The following is a 7,097-nucleotide window of genomic DNA, read 5'->3' as shown; positions in this document are numbered from 1 at the left end:
TCGCCTCTGGTGTTGAAGGAGTAATCTCACCTGCCTGAATGTGGTTTCCACATTCTCTGTCTTGTTTTTATAATCTGAACACAAATGGACCTTGATAAGAGGAAAACAAAGAGAGAAAGAAACATGGGTGAAATGGATAACCAGTTCATTCATTCATTCAAAAAGTTTTCCTGGAGTCTACTATGTGGATCTGCGAAAGGTTTTGTGGATCCAAAGACATAAATGACTTAGTCTTTGTCCTCCAAAAAATCACAAGTCCAGAGAAGAAAGAGAAATCATTCCAATAGTGTAGAAGCAGAGCCTATTACTTAAGAGAAGTATTTAACCAATGCAGAGGGAAGATTAGAGAAGTATAATAAAAATTCTTAGAAGAAGCAGTATCTGAATTAAATTTTGATAGAAATGACAAAAAAAATTTTTGGTAGGCCTGCTGTGTGTCAGACACATTGACAAATGCAAAATAAATGTGAACAAAATAGGCTCAGTCCCTGATATCATAGAGCTTAAGTTCCAGATCAGAACCTAGAGAAGTGTGGTTGAGGGACCTTGCAGGAGCTTAGAGTTTACTTGTGAAGGACAAATATTAGTTAACAATTATTAAATGTTTCTATGTGTTAGGTGTCATACTAGATGCATCATATTTAATCTTTAGACCAACATTTTTTAGCAGGTACTGTTATTTCCATTTTGATATAACTGAAATTTAGAGAGCATATATAATCTGTCTATCATTACAGGCCTTATAAATACTAGGTTTGAGATTTTATCTTAGGTTTTATAAATCTTATCCCAAAGCATGGATTCAAGGAAAAAGACCAGGACCACTCTGATAGAGGAGAGGAAGGACATTTCAAGCAGAGGGAATAGCTTTTACAAGGTTTCACAAATATGATAGAGTAGAATATATTCCAAGGGTGAAGTTAGAGTAGAGCTATAGTACAGGGTAGCAACAGGGCCAAGAACATGGTGAAAAATAATGTTTTGGGGAGAGGATGAGGACCATTCTTAGATGAACTCATACTGAATGCTAATAATTTTGCATTTAGTTCCAAAGAGATATGTGAAACTACCCATGGGCTCTAAATGAGGGCAGTTAGGATAAAATTAGAGTTTTAGAAGCAATATTTTGACTGTTAAATGGAAGACATAGTACAATTAATTATAACTGGGATAATGAGGGTCAAAATGGATCAATTTGAGATATTTGAAAGGAGTAGAATAAACAAAACTCGGTAATCTTAGATTTGGTGAAATTAGATATGGCAATAAAAAAGGAAAAAAAAATTAGGATAATTCCGAAGTTTTTGTCCAGGGTAGTTTGAATTGATGACAATATCTGAAAAGGAATTTTAGGGAGTAACATTGTCTTTAGGGAGTAAGATGATGCATTCCATTTGGGATATATTTTGTTTAAATTTGCAGAGAAAACTCAAATGGAAATGTCCAGCAGTTAGGTCTATGAGTTTGAAGATTCGGGGAGTTATTTCAGTTAAAAAATTGGTTTAGAAGTCATTTTCCATGATTTTTTTTTTTATTGCTTCAAGTATTACAAAGAGTATTACATATGTCTCCTTTTTTTTCCCCCCGCCCTTGACAATCCCCTGGCCTCCCTTACCCCCCAGTGTCTTATGTCCATTGGTTATGCTTATATGCATGCATACAAGTCCTTTGGTTGATCTCTTACCCACCCCCCTCCTGCCCTCCTGCCCTCCCACCCTCCCCGGCCTTCCTGCTGTAGTTTGACAGTCTGTTCGAGGTAGCTCTGCCTCTGTATCTATTTTTGTTCATAAGTTTATAATGGTCTTTATTATCCAGAAATGAGTGACATCATGTGGTATTTTTCCTTCATTGACTGGCTTATTTCACTTAGCATAATGCTCTCCAGTTCCATCCATGCCATTGCAAATGGTAAGAGTTCCTTCCTTTTTAGAGCAGCATAGTATTCCATCGTGTAGATGTACCACTGTTTTCTAACCCATTCATCTACTAATGGGCACTTAGGCTGTTTCCAGATCTTAGCTATGGTGAATTGTGCTGCTATGAACATAGGGGTGCATATATCCTTTCTGATTGGCGTTTCTGGTTTCCTGGGATATATTCCTAGAGGTGGGATCACAGGGTCAAATGGGAGTTCCATTTGTAGTTTTTTGAGGAAACTCCATACTGTCTTCCATAGTGGCTGCACCAGTCTGCATTCCCACCAGCAGTGCACAAGTGTTCCTTTTTCTCCACAACCTCTCCAGCACTTGTCGTTTGTTGATTTGTTGATGATAGCCAGTCTGACAGGTGTGAGATGGTACCTCATTGTTGTTTTGATTTGCATCTCTCGGATGATTAGTGACTTTGAGCATGTTTTCATATGTCTCTTGGCTTTCTGAATGTCCTCTTTTGAAAGGTGTCTATTTAGATCCTTTGCCCATTTTATTCAAGACCAATGTTATTATAGTTAACTAGATGCCCGGTGCATGGATTCGTGCACCAGTGGGGTTCCTCAGCCTGGCCTGTGCCCTCTCGCAATCTGGGATCCCTCGGGGGATGTCAGAGATCCAGGTTTGGCCTGATCCCTGCAGGCCCAATCCAGACAGGAGGGAGCCTGAGCCTGTACAATCTGTCTCCTGGTAGTCAGTGCATGTCATAGCGACCAGTTGACTGGTTGTTCAGTTGTTTGGTTGCTTAGGCATATATAAACAACTAGGTTTATATATATTAAAGGCCCGGTGCAGTAGGGTCCCTTGGCCTGGCCTGCAGGATCTGGCTGAAACCGACTCTCCAACATCCCCCGAGGGTTCCCAGATTGCAAGAGGGCACAGGCCAGGCTGAGGGACCCCACCGGTGCACGATCAGGTCCAGGGAGGGATGCGGGAGGTTGGCCAGCCCGGGATGGACCACGGGAGGGCACCAGGGCATGACCAGCCTGTCGCACTCAGTCCCGATCAGCTGGACCCCAGCAGCAATCTAACCTACCGGTTGGAGCGTCTGCCCACTGGTGGTCAGTGCACGTTATAGCGACTGGTTGACCGGTCAACTGTCTTCCCCCTGATGGTCAGTGCACATCATAGCATGCGGTTGAGCAGCCTTAGCATATCATTAGCATATTATGCTTTGATTGGTTGAACAGATTACTGGACATTTATCATATTAGGCTTTTATTATATAGGATAGATGATACATTTCAAGGAGAACATACATAGAGGAGAGATGATTAAAGCAAAAAGCCAGGAGAATATCTACATGAAAGACATAAGTAAAGGAAAAGAAACTAATAAAGGAGAATATGTACATGTAGCCAGAATGGAAAGAAAAGGTCAATGCACTAAGTCTATTTTCCTATTTCCATGGCATGTTAGAAGCTATCCTGCCCCTTCACTTTAGAGACCTGAAAAGAAGTGCCTGGAGAGGTGAAATGTATTGGCAAATCACTTACAGCTGCTCAATGTTAAAATCGGAACTAGAACTAGAGCTTCTAGTTCCAACCTAGGTCAGATTTTTTGTGTGTGAGTATGTGTGTGTGGAGTGGCAGAGGGGGGAGGGGAGGTTGTTTGTTTATATTTTTGTTTTTGTTTAACTTTACTGTTTACAATAATGTATGGGAACTAAAAAAAAAATTAATTAAAAAGGTGTATCCTTTGACCTCAGATTTCACCATAGCTTTCAATTTTTTCAGAGTCATTTCAATTGCCCATCTGAGCCACTAAGAATACAGGGGAGTATCCTCATTATTTGCCAAGTTCTTTTACATAGGTAAGCCCAGGAAATGTCAGATCCATTTCACAAAATGGACTTTTTTTCTCCATTTTATATTGAAGAAAACGAGGCTGAGATGTAAATAAATAAATTTATTAGGGTCACACAGGTAAGGTAGACAGTTGTTCCATTGTCAGGTTGTCCTAATTATTTCTCAGTTTGTCAACATGGAGTTCCAGTGCTGACTCCATAGGCATACTACTCAGAGGGAAATTTTTAGGGGAGCGATCAATAATAAAAAGGGGGGTAGGTTGATTTACAAGCTTTGTTCTCTGTATTGGGGAACTGAGGTGAATTCTAAAGTTGAACCATAGTTTTGGGGGAAAAAAACCAGTGATATCTTTCAAGAAATGCCAATAACTGAGAACTGGCTCCAGAGTTATTAACGAAGTCAGCGCTTTCTATTTTCAAAGCAAGTCTATCATTGTGCAAGGGACTCAGCCTCTTGTGTTGGAAATGAGTTAATGTAGTCAAAATATGACATGCTATTTTTATTCCTTACCCAGATCAGCCAAAGTCTAACAATGCATTTCAAAGTACTGCTGATGGAAGCTCCACCTGAAACCTGTTCTCCCAGATAAGTATCTTCATCCCATTCATCGTTTCAAGGAAAGAAATCTCGCTGCACAGCAGCATTTTCATCTGCTTTGGTTTCAGCTAAAGATAAATTGTTCTGGCAGCAAACTAATTAATATCAGTCACCTGGAAAGCAGAAATTGGGAGACAACAGGCCTCTCTTACTTGATAAATAGATTGCTGGTTAAGGGATGCACCTGATGTGACAATGCATTTGGCCATGGAAATAGAAGAAATGAGAATTTTTGGACAGATATTTGGAAGGGCATGAGCAAATCATCCCTGATTTCATCCATTTGAGGTCAGGTGAGGCTTTTGCTCTAAGAATCAAGCTTCCCTAAGTCCTTAGGATCAGCAAAAATTCTCTTCCTCCAGAGAACTTCCCCTAAAACCAGTGGTCAGCAAACTGTGGCTGGGCAAACTGCAGCTCACAAGCCACATGCGGCTCTTTGGCCCCTTGAGTGTGGCTCTTCCACAAAATACCGACTTCTGTGCATGGGCCCAGAAGTTTCAATCGCAGTGTACATGCGCGCCCGCATGTGGTATTTTGTGGAAGAGCCGCACTTAAGGGGCCAAAGAGCCGCATGTGGCTTGCGAGCCACGGTTTGCCAACCAGGCCCTAAAACTATAACTAGGTTGTCAAAATAATGGCCAGCTCTGGGTAAGCCGGCGCTGTGCCCCAGTCACCAGCATTCCCTTTGCCTGATCCAAATTCCCAATTGGAGTAAAGAGTCAAAACAGTTGTTCTGGGTAATGTGTAATCCAAGGAATCCCAAATCAGAACCATGCAGCTAGAAAAGAAAACCAAAAGATGCTGAGAAGCAGGAAGCAGCAGAGAGCTTCCCCCAACATAGCCTCTTGGGAGAGAAATTGAAAGCTTTCAGGAAAGACAGCCCATGTTTTGCATGGACCAGGTGGAGCGGGCTTGTGATAACTACTCACAAAAGAGGAAATCACATTGTTGTCATAGCAAACTGTTGTGTCAGAAGGTGGTTCTTTTATAAACCAAGAGAGGAAAAATGCCACCTCATGAGTATTCCTTACACCCAGTTTCTCAGAGAAGGCTTGAGGAATCCCAACTCATGAATCATTACTTGCCACTTACATGTGATCTTGAGAAGAACGATATTCAAGAAACAATTCAGAGCCAGGGCATTTGGAGATTAGTTTAGCTAAAAATAAAAAGTCTGTCGATTTTCATCCATCCATCCAGTCAGCCAGCCAACATCCTCACAAACTCAAAGGGCAAAACAGGTAAATTAAGAAAATCAGAATATATTATCATTTATATGATAGAGATGAATGTGCAAAAGACACAAAAATGAAGGTGTCGCCCTACCCAGTTTGGCTCAGTGGCTAGAACATCAGCCTACAAACTGAAAGGTCCCAGGTTCAATTCCGGTATCTCGGTTGTAGGCTCAAAACTCAGCCTTGATCCAGGTGGTGCAGAAGACAACCGATCTCTAATCTCTCTCTCTCTCTCTGTCTCTCTCTGTCTGTCTGTCTCTCTCTCTCTCTGTCTGTCTCTGTCTGTCTCTCCCCCTCCCTTCCACTCTTTCTAAAAATCAATGGAAAAATATCCTCAGTTGAGGATTTTTAAAAATAAAAATGAAGGTGTCAGTTCTACAAACCTGGGGCAGAAAGTAGGGAGACATAGGTCAGGAAAGTTTTTGTAGAAAATGAAACATTTGAACTAAATCAGTGAAAAATGGCAGACAGATTAGGGAAATCTTGGATGCTCCCAATTCCAGAAGAGATCTAGGAGAAAAAACAAAAGAGTTTTACCACTTCTGCTTCTCCCACTGCCCAGTTCTACATACCCAAGGTCAGTTGAGACAATAAAGATCCCACAGGGTCTTCACTATCCATCCTCCTTTCTGAGTTGTAGATTTGTCCCAGTAGATCTTGGAATATTTCTTAGTTATACTGTCATTACTTTGTAAGCATCCACTAATTGATTGCAAATTGCTTGAGGTCAGGGTCTCTTATTAATTCAGCTTGTCACTTTGTGACTAAAACAATGTCTGGGACATAGCAGATATTTTTCTAAAGTTTGTCTAACACTATATATGCTTCCATGTTTGATTAGGAGTTTCTTTAAAGGTAGGAACTACATAATTTATTTGTTCTAGCACAGTGTTCAAAGTTGACATTCAATAAATGTATAAAATTGCAAATGAACCCGGCCAGTGTTGCTCAGTGGTTAAGTGTGAACTAGTGAACCAGGAGGTTGAGGTTTGATTTCCTGTTCAGGGTGCATGTTCGGGTTGTGGGCTGGTTCCCTAGTAGTGTGGGGTGCAGGAGGCAGCCTATCGATGATTCTCTCTAATTATTGACTAGGGACCTGGTGCACAAAATTTGTGCACTGGGTGTGGGCGGTGTCCCTCAGCCCAGCCTGCCCCGTCTCATAGACTGGGAACCCTCAGAAGATGTCCTACTGACGTGGGGAGCAGGCCTAAGCCACAGTCTGGTCTCTCTCTGCGGGAGGCGACCAGGCTGATCAGGGGAAGGCACCAGCCCAATCACCCTGCTGCTGCAGCCACTGCCAGCCACCACAGCTGCCAAGGTGTTTTCATCAACACGGACTCCAGTCCCTTCACCATGAAAAAATGATAACTTTCTTTAGGCATTTTCAAGATGTGTCTTTCATAGAATATGACATTTCTTTCTTTCTTTCTTTTTATCCCCACCTAAGGATATGTTGCCATTGATTTTTAGAGAGTGTGGAAGAGAGAGGGAGAGACAGAGAGAAACATCAATGTGAGAGGCACACTTTG

Source organism: Myotis daubentonii, chromosome 1, assembly GCF_963259705.1.
Source record: "Myotis daubentonii chromosome 1, mMyoDau2.1, whole genome shotgun sequence".
NCBI lineage: Eukaryota > Metazoa > Chordata > Mammalia > Chiroptera > Vespertilionidae > Myotis > Myotis daubentonii.
The sequence above is the reverse complement of the archived record's forward strand: the minus strand, read 5'-3'. Positions refer to the sequence as shown.